The sequence below is a fragment of the Canis lupus genome, chromosome 18, assembly GCF_048164855.1.
Source record: "Canis lupus baileyi chromosome 18, mCanLup2.hap1, whole genome shotgun sequence".
NCBI classification, from domain to species: Eukaryota; Metazoa; Chordata; class Mammalia; order Carnivora; family Canidae; genus Canis; species Canis lupus.
Window position 1 is genome coordinate 49,795,663 of NC_132855.1, and position 15,946 is coordinate 49,811,608.

Genomic DNA, 15,946 nt, shown 5'->3' on the forward strand with positions numbered 1-15,946 from the left:
GAGACAAATAGCATTAAACTTCTGAATATTATAATTTTAAGAAACTAGAGCAAGCTGTTTTTGTTTATATATTTATGCTTATTGCATAACACTCCAGAAGAATAACTATTTGTAGAATCACCTGTTACCACTAAATTTTCCACTATGTTTTTAAAATACTTTTAGAGATACATGCAGAAAAAGACATAGTAATCAAAGCAAAATTATGTTTTAGCTTGATGCCAAAGCAGCAATTTAAAACATTTTAAATGTTTTCATGTTACTTATTTTTCACAGAATTGTCTAGAAAGCTCTCCTAAGGATTAAAATTACTGGTTTAAACAACTGGTATATAAACATGAAGCATGAAAATAAATTTACACCAAGAGCGTAATCACAACCCTACTGCAGTTTCCATTCTTCCACGTTCCAACATTCCATTAAATATCAAACATGGCAATGGATGATTTTGAAGAAAGTACAATTGTTTACTCTTTTTTTTCTTGCCGTCTAAAGATAATGGTTTCTTGTTTTCAATATCAAATTGGTCTTTACCTGCATCTATACCCTTAAATTCTACCTTTCCTCCCATTGCAGTGGATGAATTGTTCCTGTTTGTAACCATGGTCTCATTGCTCTTTTTCCCTTTGTGGCTAAACTTAGTGGACATAGTTAATTCAACTTCCTTGCTGCTTACTATCTTCTCAGCCTGCTTCAGTCAATTTATCAGCACCTCCATCTTGCTCTGCCTAGTGGCCAGTTCTCAAACTTCATCTCTCTCAACCCTCCAGCAGTGTTTGACACAGTTATCACTTCCGTACTGACATGTATTTGTTTTTGACACTCTACTATGCTAATTTTCCTGCCTCTTCAGTTGCCCACCCTTCTCTGCTTCTTTTGCTGGATCCTTTTCCTCTTCCTGATTCCTACATGCTAGAGTGCCCAGGACGCAGGCCAGGCTCCATTTTCTCCTCTATCAATACTTTTCCATATGGCTGTATCTAGTTTCTGCATATTAATACCATCTTTCTGCTAATGACTGCCCAAAGCATATATCCAGCCCTGACCTCCTCCTGAATCCCAGGATCATGTATCCAACAGCCTAGCCTACTCATCTTCTCCAGTGAATGTCTATTAGGCATCTACCCAGAGCGGCAGCCTTGCACCCCCTCCAGAGCTTCTTCCAGTCTTCTTCACCTGACTCAGAAGTTAAGTACAAAAACCTAGAGGTCATCTTTGAATTTCTTTCCTTCTCCCCTACAATAAATTTATCTGCAAGTCTTGTCAACTTGTATATCTCAAAACATTTCCTAAATCCAGTCACTTTTGCTGGCTCTCCTTCTACTATCCTTGTGTGTTATCATTCATGCCTACCTCAACTAGCACAATAGCATGCCCATCAGTCAACTTGCTTCCATTTCTGCCCTACTATACTTCATTCTCCACCAGACAACCAGACAGTGCTTTAAAAACTAAATCAGGTCATGTCACTTCACTCAAAAGCTTCCAGGGTGGGATGCCTGGGTGGCTTAGTCAGTTAAGCATGAGACTCTTTTTTTTTTTTTTTTAATTTTTATTTATTTATGATAGTCACACAGAGATAGAGAGAGAGAGAGGCAGAGACATAGGCAGAAGGAGAAGCAGGCTCCATGCACCGGGAGCCCGACGTGGGATTTGATCCTGGGTCTCCAGGATCGCGCCCTGGGCCAAAGGCAGGCGCTAAACCGCTGCGCCACCCAGGGATCCCAAGCATGAGACTCTTGATGTTAAGTTTCAGACTCTTGTTTTCAGCTCAGGTCATGATCTGAGTTCTGAGATTGAGCCCCACCACAGTCTCTGGGTTAGGGTCTGCTTAGATTCTCTCTCCCTCTCCCTCTGTCCCTCCTCCTCCTCTCTCCCCTTCTCTAGAAAGAAAAAAAAAAAAAAGCTTCCAGGGTATAGGCATCACACTTAGAATAAAGTCTAAACTGCTTATCACCTCCAGATCTGTCTCTAGCCACCTGTCAGCTCTTATCTCCTACCATTCTATTCTCTCATTTCCCACAGATCTCAGCCAAATCACCTTCATTATTCCCCAAAAATACCAGTGTGTTTCCCTTTAGAGTGTTATTTACTGGTGCACACTAGGTTTTTGATAATTATTTACTGGACAAAGTATTTTAAGCTGGTCTTTTTCTTTCTTCACTTTCACTATATTATTTCTGTTAATTTGTACCACTTCTTGTACCCACTTTCACACCCATTCTGCATTATGCCCAAAGAAAAAGAACACATCAATATTATTTCAGGGTTACTCACTGTGCATAATTCAAAGTGTTTCTTTTTCAAGTGATAAATCTAACAGAAGGAGTGATGTCTTGCTTTAAGGCAGCCTGGGAGCATGTCTTTCAAAAAAGTTATGCAAGATGATTAAGTTTTTACAGATCTACTATATAACATTGTGGCTATAGTTAACAATACTGTATTGTACACTTATCCATTTGTTAAGAAGTTAAATCTCATGTTAAGTATTCTCACCACAATAGAAAAACTTTCACTATCAGATATGTTAGATAAGTTTGCTGAGACACAGCATATTTAGACCTCAGGCTTTTGTTGGAGGCCTGATACTTTGGGAGCTGAACAGAGTAGAGCCAGTGTCTAATAATTTGCATTTGTACCAACATCCCATTCATCTTTTTACCAGGAAGATTCAAGATCTGATCAACTCTCTTACCACTGTTTTCCATCCTTCCCTCTGCCACCACCATATATCTTCCTAAAATTAAGGCTAAAGCCTAGAAATCAGTCTTGGTTTTCTCTACCATCCTTTTGCAATCCAGTGTTATTTAATAAATCCTCTTTCTTCCAAAATACCAAGAACTTCATATACTCATCCCACAAATATTAACTGAATTCTTCCTTGCTTCCAGGCATTATCTTATCTCTGGTGATATAAAATGTATAGCAATGGATTGACATGTGCCCATATTACTGCAATTCCTTTAAGTTCCTTGAAAGAAAATTGCTATATAAATCTAAATATTTTATGATCTTTAACTTAATTTTATTTCCCAAATTTCCATCTCAACTCCTTCCCTCATTCTCTATTTTCCTATCTTTTAATTTCCCACTACATTTTCACTGCATATCGTAAGATCTCAGTAAATGATACTGACTGGCATCTTCTGTTATGTCCCTTTGCCTATATTCTTCATTCTATATGCAAAACTACTACCTCAAATTCAAAAGCCAACTCAAATTCTGATTAACCCAGGAAGACTATGTGGCAGAGCCAGGTATTAAAGGGCTTAATTCCAAAGCATCCTGTTGTGAGTATCGTGTGTGAAGTACTGAGACAGATGCAGAATGAAAAGGACCAAGCATATTCTCAGCACCTTAGTCTGGGAAGTGGACATAACAAATGCACTAGGAGTATAATACTATGACCTAAGGAAGATCATAAATTATGGATACCGCTTACAGTTGAGACTCACAAGGACTTCCTGAAAGTGGCACATACATAAGTGGTTAAAAGTGAGCAGGATTTCAGTTGATACAAATAATTGAGAATTGCAGATAGGCCTCTGAGAGCAGCATGAGAGGAAGGATCCTAAATGATGATCTCTCTATCCTGTGGCAGCAAACGTCAGGGGCAGCTGTACTTTCTGAACTCTCATTTGGTTGGCAGATGAGATTATCTGCCAAGGTGCTTAATGTTTGTTTGACAATACTAATGACAGCTGAACAACATAGACTCACTCTTCTGAGTCAATATATGAGCGGCACTGGCACTATCAAGACAAGGTATCTCTTCCTCAAAGCAAATGACAGAGAAAAATCATACAAACACAAGTGGAAGGCATTCTTCAAGGATAACATGAAGCTGTGGCAAGGGCAGTTTCTATCTGTGGCTAGAAAATGCAAGAGAAGACAGACAATTTCACAGAGTTTTAACCACAATAATAGATACATGGCTTATTTGAGCAGAAGGAGAAAGCCAACTCCTAGACAACAAGACATAGCTATATAATACACACACACACACACACACACACACACACACACATAGAGGGATGAAGGCAGGTTCTCATATTTATTTTCATAATTCTGTGCATGTAGAACATACTATGTGAGATTCAGAATATGTGTTAGACACTCACTAAGCAAGGTGTGAAGGAAGCAAAATGAGTTTTTGTCTTCTTCCCATATTCTCCATAAGAGCCCCTCTATCTTGGGGAACCACTCCTTAGCTTCTTTGTTCTCCTCACACCCTTAAATATAACTATAAATAGTCACTTTGCATTCAAGTTCTTTCCCTAAATAAAGCACACCAAAACAACAGCTTACTCTGTTTCCATGCTTGGCCCTATAAATTACATGTAGCAGTTATAAAAGAAAGCTTGTCTTAATTAAACAAAGAAAGCAAAGATAAAGAAAAGCAGCTGTAGGTTTTTACAGGGGGGCTGTAGTAGGGCCCAAGGTATTTCTAAGAAGTTGAATACTGTTTTATGGGTCACAGCTCCAAGGCACCAACCCTTCAGAACATAATTCTTTCTATTGCTATAAGATGCTGCCACACACTAAAGAGTAGGTTTTTTCACGGTAAATGTTTGGTGTAAGACAATATGTTCAGGGGCATCACCAAAAAAGAGGTTGGGAGAAGTTCTGGTCTAGGGTGTGATTGGGTCTGTGGATGGACTACAGAACATCTGTGAACTCTTGAAATCATATGTAAAATTGTGGCTATCTGCATTTCTCTGGAGAGAGCTCCATTGTTCTGTTTATATTTTTAAAAGGATATGTAATGTCCACAAAGGTCAGTGCTCCAGGGAAAGTATATTAGTGTGCTAGGACTATCATACCAGAGTGTCACAAACTGTATAGCTCAAACAAGAGAAATTTCTTGTCTTCCCAGTTCTGGAGGTTAGAACTCTGAAATCAAACATATTGACAGGGTTGGTTCCTTCTGGAGCCAACTATTCTGGGCCTCTCTCCTGGGTTTATAGATGACTGTCTTCATGTTCACATGGAATGCTTTCTGTACATATGTGTGTCCATGTGTCCATTCTCTCCATTTGATAAGGAAACCAGTCATAGAGAATTAGGATCCCCCCTATTCCAGTGTGACCTCATCTTTAGTTACATCTACAATAACCCTTTTTCCAAGTAAGATCACCTCCTCAGGTATTAGGGGTTAGGACTTCAATACAGGAATTTTTTTTTTTATTGATACTGATAGGTTTTATTTATTTTTTTTAATTTATTTTTTATTGGTGTTCAATTTACTAACATACAGAATAACCCCCAGTGCCCGTCACCCATTCCCTCCCACCCCCCGCCCTCTTCCCCTTCTACCACCCCTAGTTCCTTTCCCAGAGTTAGCAGTCTTTACGTTCTGTCTCCCTTTCTGATATTTCCCACACATTTCTTCTCCCTTCCCTTATATTCCCTTTCACTATTATTTATATTCCCTAAATGAATGAGAACATATAATGTTTGTCCTTCTCCGACTGGCTTACTTCACTCAGCATAATACCCTCCAGTTCCATCCACGTTGAAGCAAATGGTGGGTATTTGTCATTTCTAATGGCTGAGTAATATTCCATTGTATACATAAACCACATCTTCTTTACCCAGTCTCTGGGTATAGGGTCTGCTTAGATTCTCTCTCCCTCTCCCTCTGTCCCTCCTCCTCCTCTCTCCCCTTCTCTAGAAAGAAAAAAAAAAAAAAAGCATCCAGCTTTGGATGTATTTACTATTTTCAACCTGTTCTTCTAGTTTGAGGGTGAACCATTGATAAATCAGCTGTTTTGCTTTGTAAACAAAACTATTTTCTCCCTCTAAGCTTTATTCCTTTTATGTACATTTGCTTAGATATATAATGTTACATCAGAAACTTCATATAAATCCCATGAAATTATAAAACACATATTGATTTAATTCCACTTAATAATTATTGAATTTCTACCATGTTCTTGGCACTGATTGCCATCAATATTTAAAAAATGAAATAAAACAAGACTACAGTTTTCTAGGAAATAATAGATATTAGAAATTGGAAGTCATGTCATGCATTATGTAGAGAAATTTATGTGTTATATTACTTAATATTATCATATGAGAAAACAGTAAAGGACAAAAAAGATATAAAGACTGTACTTCTGGGCAGCCCGGTGGCTCAGCGGTTTAGCACTGCCCACAGCAAGTCATGTAATTTGACCCTGGTTAAATATCGATTTAGCATTGGAATTCTAAGAATTAGGAGATCTCCTTCCAAGAATAATTCTTTCCTACTTAACTGATACACTTACAACAATATATGAAATACTATCTTAATTTGGCCACACATAGTAGGTGTTCAATAAATAATTAGTAAAAGAATAAAGACAATTTTAAACTGAAAGAACATGCAGGAAACACAGTTAAGCAAAATCAGATGGAAAACCAGGACTGAGTTAAGAAGCAGCAGCAAAAGAAAAACGAAGTTCAAGTTTTTTGAAAGAGTGTTCAAATAGTAAAATTAGCAGTCCAGCGTTAATCTAGTGATATCATATACATACTTATGGCCATGTATATAGCATATGTTCTAGAGAAATCATCCTATCTGAGTGCTACCATTGAATCTTCAAAATTCTCCATCCCAAAGCTACTGAGTCTAAGTATCCAAAAAGTCTCCTTAATATTCTTCCTATTTCATTCCTTCTCTCATTCATTGCATGCATTCATTAAACACCAGACATTCTGCTAAATCCTGAAGACCTAACAGTATACCAATTAGATAAAATTCAGACCTTTTTGGCAGCACCTTCAAGCATTAGGCATTATTTCCTCAATCAAATATTTACTGAAAGCATGAGTAATGCCTAGAAAAGCTCAGGAAGGGCAGCTTGGGTGGCTCAGCGGTTTAGCGCTGCCTTCAGCCCAGGGCCTGATCCTGGAGTCCCGGGATCAAGTCCCACATCGGGCTCCCTGCATGGAGCCTGCTTCTCCCTCTGCCTGTGTCTCTGCCTCTCTCGATCTCTCTCTCTCTCTCTCTCTCTCTGTTTCTCATGAATAAATAAATAAAATATTTTTAAAAAAGACTGTACTTCTGGGAGAGTGGCAAAATCTAACTGCAAAACTGGAGCTCTTTCTATTTTGTTGCACTGCATTGTTCATTCTACAAATATTATCAAGAATTTACTTGATAAATTTTTGCACTATTTTGTTGCACTGCATTGTTCATTCTACAAATGTTATCAATAATTTACTTGATAAGCTAAGCATATTGCTGGGTACTATGAACAAAATAATTAAAGCACAGCCAAAATGACTACACACATGAACCTTAGAGTCTAATAAAGGAAGTACATTAATAAGTCAAATTCATTTAATACTGCTCTTTTAAAATACATGCTAGATAGAGAAGAAATGCATGATTTCATGAGAGCTTCTAATAGTCAATTGATTTCAGTCCTAAGAGAAGTGAGAGAATGGTTCCTAGTGGAATAGATTTTTGAGCTAAGATCTAAAGCATAATGGAGAATTTAAAAAGACAAGAGTCATGGTACCTGGGTGGCTCAATCAGTTGAATGTCTGACTCTTGGTTTTGGCTCAGGTCATGATCTTAGGGTCGTGAGATCGAGTCCTGCATCAGGCTTCGTGCTCAACACAGAGTGTGCTTGAGATTCCCTCCCTCTCCCTTTGCCCCTGCCCCCTAAAATTAATAAATAAATATTTAAAAATAATAATAAAATAAAGCAAAGGGTGATTACCACTGCTGGGAAGATGAAACAAACATATTTCCCTACTATTTATGCTAAGTAAAAATATAATTCATAGATATTATATATTAAACAAACATGAGAAGACTGAAAGGTGGAGAGAAAAGGCAATTGGGCTGAGGACTACAGGACTCAAGGAATGACAGAGTGGTTAGGATAGTCTAGGATATATAAGTCTGCCTTATATATCTTATATATCCTAGACTTAAAGCCAAAATAGTCGGTGACCCAGAAACATCAATGAGTACAGACAAAAAACACCAACAAACATCTGATCTTTCTAGCCAAAGGATGAGAAAAAGGAATAAGCATCAACACAGAAAACTTTTTTTTTTAAAGATTTTATTTATTTATTCATGAGAGACACAGAAAGAGAGACTCAGAGACAAAGGTGGAGAGAAAATCAGGGTCCATGAAGGGAGCCCAATGTAGGAATTGATCCCTGGGCTCCAGGATCACACCCTGGGCTGAAGGGAGGCACTCAACCCTGAGCCACCCAGGCATCCCAAGATAGAAAACTTTTAAATAATCATTCCACTCTAGTCAAGCACTACAGAAAAACTGTAGCCATATTCCCACCCATGCTGATGAACACTGTGTGGGAAATGTAGATTTATACCCTCAGGAGGCTCTACCAAGTGCCCTGAAAAACCTGCCAGGGTGGTTTCAGAACAACTCAAATAGGGAGATAAGATTTTCATCCCAGCTTTCAGTAATAAGCACCGACCACCTCCAATTACGTTACTAGAAATCATGTAGGGAGCTAAACAGACAGTCAAAACTTTCACAATCACCCCGAGATAATGAAGTCACTGTGATGTTAGTGGGGGACTGCTTGTAACTCCAAACTCACTCCCTGCCCAGCAGTTAACAAGGATTCCCTCCCACATCTCATATGTCAGGAGGTTGCATGGGGAATCTGAATTTCTGGCTCCACTTGGCAATAATTGAGATGGTCCTCCTTCCTCTCCTCCTTCTGGAGTGGTGTCAGAAGGAAAAAAGTTTAAATAAGGTCCAGTCTCAGGATATAATAGAAAAAATGTATGAGTTTCAATAAAAATCACTAGTCATGCCAAGGACCAGAAAAAACTCAAATTGAAAAAGACAATCAATAGATGTCAATAAAAATATAATAGAAATGTTAGAATTATCTGAGGACAGTGTTTAAACATCCACGATAAAAGCGCTTCTATGTGCAATTATCAGTGTGTCTGAAACAAATAAAAAAAAAGATTTATTAAAGAAATAGAAATATCCAACAAAGGAACAGAGCATACAAAGAATTACCAAGTGGAAATTTTATTTTTTAAAGATTTTTACTCAATTATTTGATAGAGAAAGAGAGAGAGCATGAGTGGAGGTAGGAGCAGAGAAAGAAACAGACTCCCCACTGAGCAGGGAGCAGGACATGGGGCTCAGTCTCAGAACTCTGAGATCATGACCTGATCTGAAGGCAGATGTGTAACTGACTGAGCCACCTAGGCACCCCACCAAATGGAAATTTTAGAACTGAAAAATATAATAACTGATTTTAAAAACTCAGTAATTGGCTCAACAGCAGAATAGAGAGAACAGATGAAGATTAATGAAATGGAAGTTAGAAAAATAGATACTATATAATCTGAAAAACAGAAAAATATACTGGAAAAAAAATGAACTGGACTCTGAAAACCTGTGGAATTATACCATGTGTTTAGAGTCCAAGAAGAAGGGCACAAGGTCAGAGCTGAAAAGCATGAGAATTGATTAAAATTTTACAAATTTGGCAAGATGCATAAACTTCTAGATTCAAGAAGTTTAGTGAAACCCAAACAGGAAAAACCCAAAGAAACCCATACCAAGAAACATAATTGAACTTCTGAAAACTAAAGACAGAAGAATTCTTGAACATAGCCGTAGAAAAATGACACCTAACCTATAGAAGAAAAACAGTTCAAATAATAGAGTTTTCTCATTAGTTACTACAGAAGTCAGAGGAAGTGGCACGGTTATTTCTCAAGTGCTGAAAGAAAAGATACGTCAAACCAGAATTCTTTATCCAGTGAAAATACCCTTTTTCAGGATGAAAAAGAAACCAACACATTCTTATATTAAAGAAAACTGAGGGAATCTGTCACTAGAAGACCTTCCCTAAAAGAATGTAGAAGGGCAATTGTGTTCCTATATGCTAGCAAACAAATACATAGACAAGAAAATAACAATACTATTTACAATTGTTCAGAAAATGAAATTATTTAGATGTAAATCTAACAGGATGCATAATACTTGTCTGTTTGAATATATCACTGATGAAAGGGATAAAAAGTCTAAATAAATGAAGAGACACATCATGCTTGTGAACTAGAAGCCTCAACATAAGTGAAGATATCAATTTTCCCCAATTTGATATATAGGTATAATGCAATTCCTATCAAACCACAAGCAAGGTTTTCTTATAGATCTAGATAAGATTATTCTATAATGTATATGAAAAAGCAAAGGAACTATAATAGCTAAAACAATTTTGAAAAGAAAAATAAAGTAGGAGGAATCCACCTACCCAATTTCAAGATTTACCATATGGCTACAGTAATCAAAGCTGTGTGGTATTGCTAGACAAACATATAGATCTGTGGAAAAGAATAGAGAACACAGAAATGGATGCCTATAAATATGCCCAACTGATTTGTTGACAAAGATTCAAGTGAATGGAGGTAAATAGTCTGAACTTACTGTTATAGCAATAAGATATGAAGAGGCAATAAAATAAACCTTGACCTCAGTCTCACAAAATTAATTCAGAGTGAATCAAAGACTTAAAAGTAAAATGTGAAACTACAGAACTTCAAAAAAAAAAAAAAAGAGAGAAAATCTTCAGGATCTAGGACTATGTAGAATAGTTAGACTTGATACCAAAAGCATGATCCATAAAACGAAAAATTAATAAATTGGGCTTCATTAAAATGAAAAACTTCTATTTTACACAGGAGCCTCTTAAGAAGATGAAAGAGCAAGCAACAGAGTGGGATAATCAAACCACATTTCCAACCAAGTCTCTAGAATATACAAAAAACTCTCAAATTAAAACCATGGTAAGATATTACTACACACCTATCAGAATGACTAAAATAAAAATTAGTGACAAGACCAGATGTTGGATGCAGGATGCTGGATCACTGATACATTACTGGTGGTAATGAAGAATAGTATAGCCACTCTGGAAACAGTTTGGCAAGTTGTTTTTGTTTTTAACTTAATATGCAACTGTCATGCGACGTAACAATTATACTTACAGGCAATTAACCAGAGAAAAGATGATTCATACTCACACAAAACCATGTACCTGGATGTTTATAGCAGCTCTATTCAAAATAGCATAAAAATAAAAAACATCCAGATATCCTTCAGTAGATGAATGGTTAAATGAACTGGTACATCATAATAAAAAAATATCAAATTACTGATACATATAGCAACTTGGGCAAATCTCCAGAGAGATTCCAAACTCAATTGGTTACATATTTGAGGATTCAATTTACAGAACATTCTTTTTTAATTTTTAATTTTTTTGTTTTTGAGAGGGAGTGCACTCATGTGAGAGCAGGGAAGGGGTGGAAGGAGAAGAAGAGAGAGAATCTTAAGCAGGCTCCATACTCAGCAAGAAGCCTGACACAGTGATCAATATCACCACCCTGAGATCATGACCTGAGCCAAAACCAAGAGTCAGACGCTTAACTGACTGAGCCACCTGAGTACCTCCCATTTACATGACACTCTTGAAATACAAATTATAGAAATGGAGAACAAATTAGTGTTGCCGGAGATTAGTAAGGGGTAGGGCACTGGTTATAAAAGGATAACACTAAAGATCCTTGTAGTGATGAAAGTGTTGGGTATTTTAATGGTATGAATGTCAGAATCCTAGTTGTGATCAACTATAGTTTTGCAAGATGTTATCATAAGGATATTGGATGAAGATTCCACAGAATATGTCTCTATTATTTCTTAACACTGCTTGTGAAACTATCTCAAAATGAAAAGTTTCATTTAATAAAAGGCAAGAGTGATGGGTAGAAATGGATCAAGACTATGGTCTTGATCTAAAAGTATGAGGAGTCATTGCAGTGTGTTAAGCAGAAAATTAGCTTAATTGAAACTGTGTTTTACAAAGATAAACTCAAAATGGATGAAAGATCTAAATGTGAGACAAGATTCCACCAAAATCCTAGAGAACATAGGCAACATCCTTTTTGAACTTGGCCACAGTAACTTCTTGCAAGATACATCCATGAAGGCAAGAGAAACAAAAGCAAAAATGAACTATTGGGACTTCATCAAGATAAGAAGCTTTTGCACAGCAAAAGAAACAGTCAACAAAACTAAAAACCTACAGAATGGGAGAAGATATTTGCAAATGACGTATCAGATAAAGGACTAGTTTCCAAGATCTATAAAGAACTTATTAAACTCAACAGCAAAGAAACAAACAATCCAATCATGAAATGAGCAAAAGACATGAACAGAAATTTCACCAAAGGAGACATAGACATGGCCAACACGCACATGAGAAAATGCTCTGCATCACTGGCCATCAGGGAAATACAAATCAAAACCACAATGAGATACCACCTCACACCAGTGAGAATGGGGAAAATTAACAAGGCAGGAAACCACAAATGGAGAGGATGTGGAGAAAGGGGAACCCTCTTGCACTGTTGGTGGGAATGTGAACTGGTGCAGCCACTCTGGAAAACTGTGTGGAGGTTCCTCAAAGAGTTAAAAATAGATCTCCCCTATGACTAAGCAATTGCACTGCTGGGGATTTACCTCAAAGATACAGATGCAATGAAACGCCGAGACACCTGCACCCCGATGTTTATAGCAGCAATGTCCACAATAGCCAAACTGTGGAAGGAGCCTTGGTGTCCATCGAAAGATGAATGAATAAAGAAGATGTGATTTATGTATACAATGGAATATTACTCAGCCATTAGAAATGACAAATACCCACCATTTGCTTCGATGTGGATGGAACTGGAGGGTATTATGCTGAGTGAAATGTCAATCGGAGAAGGACAAACATTATATGTTCTCATTCATTTGGGGAATATAAAAAATAGTGAAAGAGAATAAAGGGGAAAGGAGAAAAAATGAGTGGGAAATATCAGAAAGGGAGACAGAACATGAGAGATTCCTAACTCTGGGAAACGAACAAGGGGTGGTAGAAAGGGAGGTGGGCGGGGGGGTGGGGGTGACTGGGTGATGGGCACTGAGGGCGGTACTTGATGGGATGAGCACTGGGTGTTATGCTATATGTTGGCAAATTGAACTCCAATAAAAAATAAATTTAAAAAATAAAATAAATAAAAAAATAAAAAAAGAAACTGTGTTTTGAAAAAAATCATGGCTTGCAATGTGGAAATTAGAGGGGCAAAAGTGGCTATCTTCCCAATATGCTGCTTACAGTTCAATTATACTGCTCCAGCTACAGAGGTTCAGTGTGTGATACAGAAGCTGTCTAGAGAATCATGTCATTGATTTATCAGTTGCCTTGAGCTAAATTCTCCTCTGATGTGTTCACGGGAAAATTCCCATAAAGTTAAAAAGGCAAAAGCATTTGAAAATTGGTTTGATGTGTTGACTATTTTAATTCATCAATCAGGTAGGCATGATCAAAAGCAACCTGAGCATCCTTTGTGACCTCTACTAAAAGAAAGAAAAGTCTTACTTCAGCTTCTAGAGTAAATCATTTCACAGAGACATTACAAATATCAGTGGTTACAGGATACTCTTTAGTATTTGCTAGAGATTTAACGCATTCAGAAACATTAAAAGAGTTGTTCATGAAAACTTACAGAAGATGAAATATGATGCTATGTCACAATTTACTGTGCCTCAAGAGGTCACATTTTTCTGAAACAAAACTATTAGTGCCTTTAAATATAGTTTTGGGATTCACCATTCTATTTGTCTATTGCCTGCCTCATACCTAAGGATACAATCCATGCCAATGACTCTAAATTATGACTTATCTACAACCATTGTTTTTGTTTTCCAATTTCATAAAAAAATTTCAGTCTAAATTAATTTTTCCTCACTGCATTGAATAAATTGCCCCTTATTTTAGTGTCATGTAAACAATGGCTAAATGGACAACCACCAGGTTCCCATATTAAATAATCTTTTATTGAGCATCATTTATTTCCACGTACATTATTTTATTTAATCATTATAGTGATGCAATGAGGTGTTCAGAGGAGGCTGCCAGTGTATGGAGAATTATAAAAAGCTAGAGAGAAGCAAATCAACTCCTCCAAATATTCAGCCACTAGCCATATGTGGCTATAAAACTCTTGAAATATGCTAGTCCAAATTGATTGTATTATGAATGTAATTTATAAATTATACTCTGGATTTTGAATATTATAAAATATCTCATTACTATTTTAAAATATGGACTGCATGTTGAAATGACAAGTTAGATATATTGGGATAAATTAAATGTATTATTAAAATTAATTTCACTTGTTTTTTTTTCTTCCTTTAAACATAAAATTATACCTAGGGCTCACATTGTATTGCTATTGACAGAAGTGCCCCCAATCCTGTCAATGGAATCTCCTGCATGTATCTGAAATCCAGGCTGACTTCTACCCATTCTTCAGACCCCAGCTTAAATATCATTTTCTTATGATTCGCCACAACAGGATGCACTTCCCATCACAGAACCCTATAGTCCTCAGCACAATTATACTTATCTGATATTCATCTTCCCAATGGAAACTCCATTAGGCCAAGGACGTTGGTCTCATCCACCACTGCATTTCCAGCACATGGCTGGAACTATGCTTGTCAGATAGGGAACTTATAATAGATATGGTGACTGACTGACATTCCCAGATACTATAGCCATAGTAAGAGTGAGAAAACCAATTCTTCCCACAAAATCAGTCAAGTTATGAAATCTACATGTTGGTTATATTCAACAATTTGGTGATCTAAAAGGTATGAGTATACACAGAAAACTTGCAGGCCTCATTTATTTATTTATTTTTCCCCCAGCTCTATCAAAGAAAACAGAAAAGAAGCCAAGAAGCTCTAAAGATAAAATAGTCTATGCCTGAAATTTTGGAGCAAAAGGTTAAACTTGTAAAGATTTTTTTTCAAAAAGGAAATATGCCTAATGCATTACTACTGCAACTTTTTTTACTCTACTGAATAATTTACTGAATTCAGTAAATATACTTACTAAAAATAATATCTGAGAACACATGAGAGGCCTTTATATTTATCACCTGTTGCTTCCATGCGATCTCTTCTAGGACTTTGCTCCAGCATCTTATGACATATATTCTTATATGTCCTTTATTTAACAAACAAACAAACAAACAAACAAACCCAATCTTTGTTGAACCCTGCCTTCTCCAGGTCCCATTCTATGTAACCGTTCCTTTGCTATCAACTTTAATACTTACTATATACAGGGCTGGTGATGCACAGAGCCCCTCCAGACTGCACTAACTCCTTGAAATAATTCTTTGATTTTATTCTCAGTGCATTGCTCTCCTTTCACATCTAGGACTGTTCACACTCACCAAAAAGTCACCATTGACTCTCTCCTCAGTTGATCTATTCCCTTTGCTCTCTTCAGAATTTGATAGCCTTGAAAAATACCTTCGTATACTTTTTACAACTTTCTAATGGTTTTCTGGCTTAAAAACAGTAATTTTTTAAAAAGCACTGTAAAGGTAGAACACTAAGAAATACCCATAATCTCATCACCTTATAACTATCTGAACATTTGACATTGTTCTTTAAGTCTTTTTCTGTGTTTTCACAACTTTTTTATTTGAAAAAGATCTTACTAAGTAGAGACATAAATATTTCTCTTGTCATTAAGAACATTTCAAAAACGTATTTTTAATGTTATATGTGATTTAATAGTAAATGTTTAAATATCTTCTATTCCTTATTTCAGATTCATATTATTTAAAATTTTCAATATTGTAAAGTTGAACTGTTTTAAATATTTTTATGCTAATATTTTTTGTTATTTCAAATCATTAACATGGGATCATTTCCTAGAAGCAGAATTAATAGATCAAACACCTGATATTTTTGGTTTTTGATATAGGATATAAATTTCATCAATATACTCCCATTAGCAACATATGAATAAGCCCATTTCTCTACACATTTATCACCATTAAGCAGTATAATAAACATAGTGTATAAATATAAAC

The 15,946-nt window shown here is 36.4% G+C and overlaps 1 long non-coding RNA gene across 9 annotated transcripts in view; it reads right to left on the reverse strand.

Moving 5' to 3' along the window:
* LOC140609182 (uncharacterized) overlaps window positions 1-15,946 on the reverse strand; it is a 337,556-nt gene that overhangs the window by 267,292 nt on the left and 54,318 nt on the right. The window lies entirely within an intron of this gene.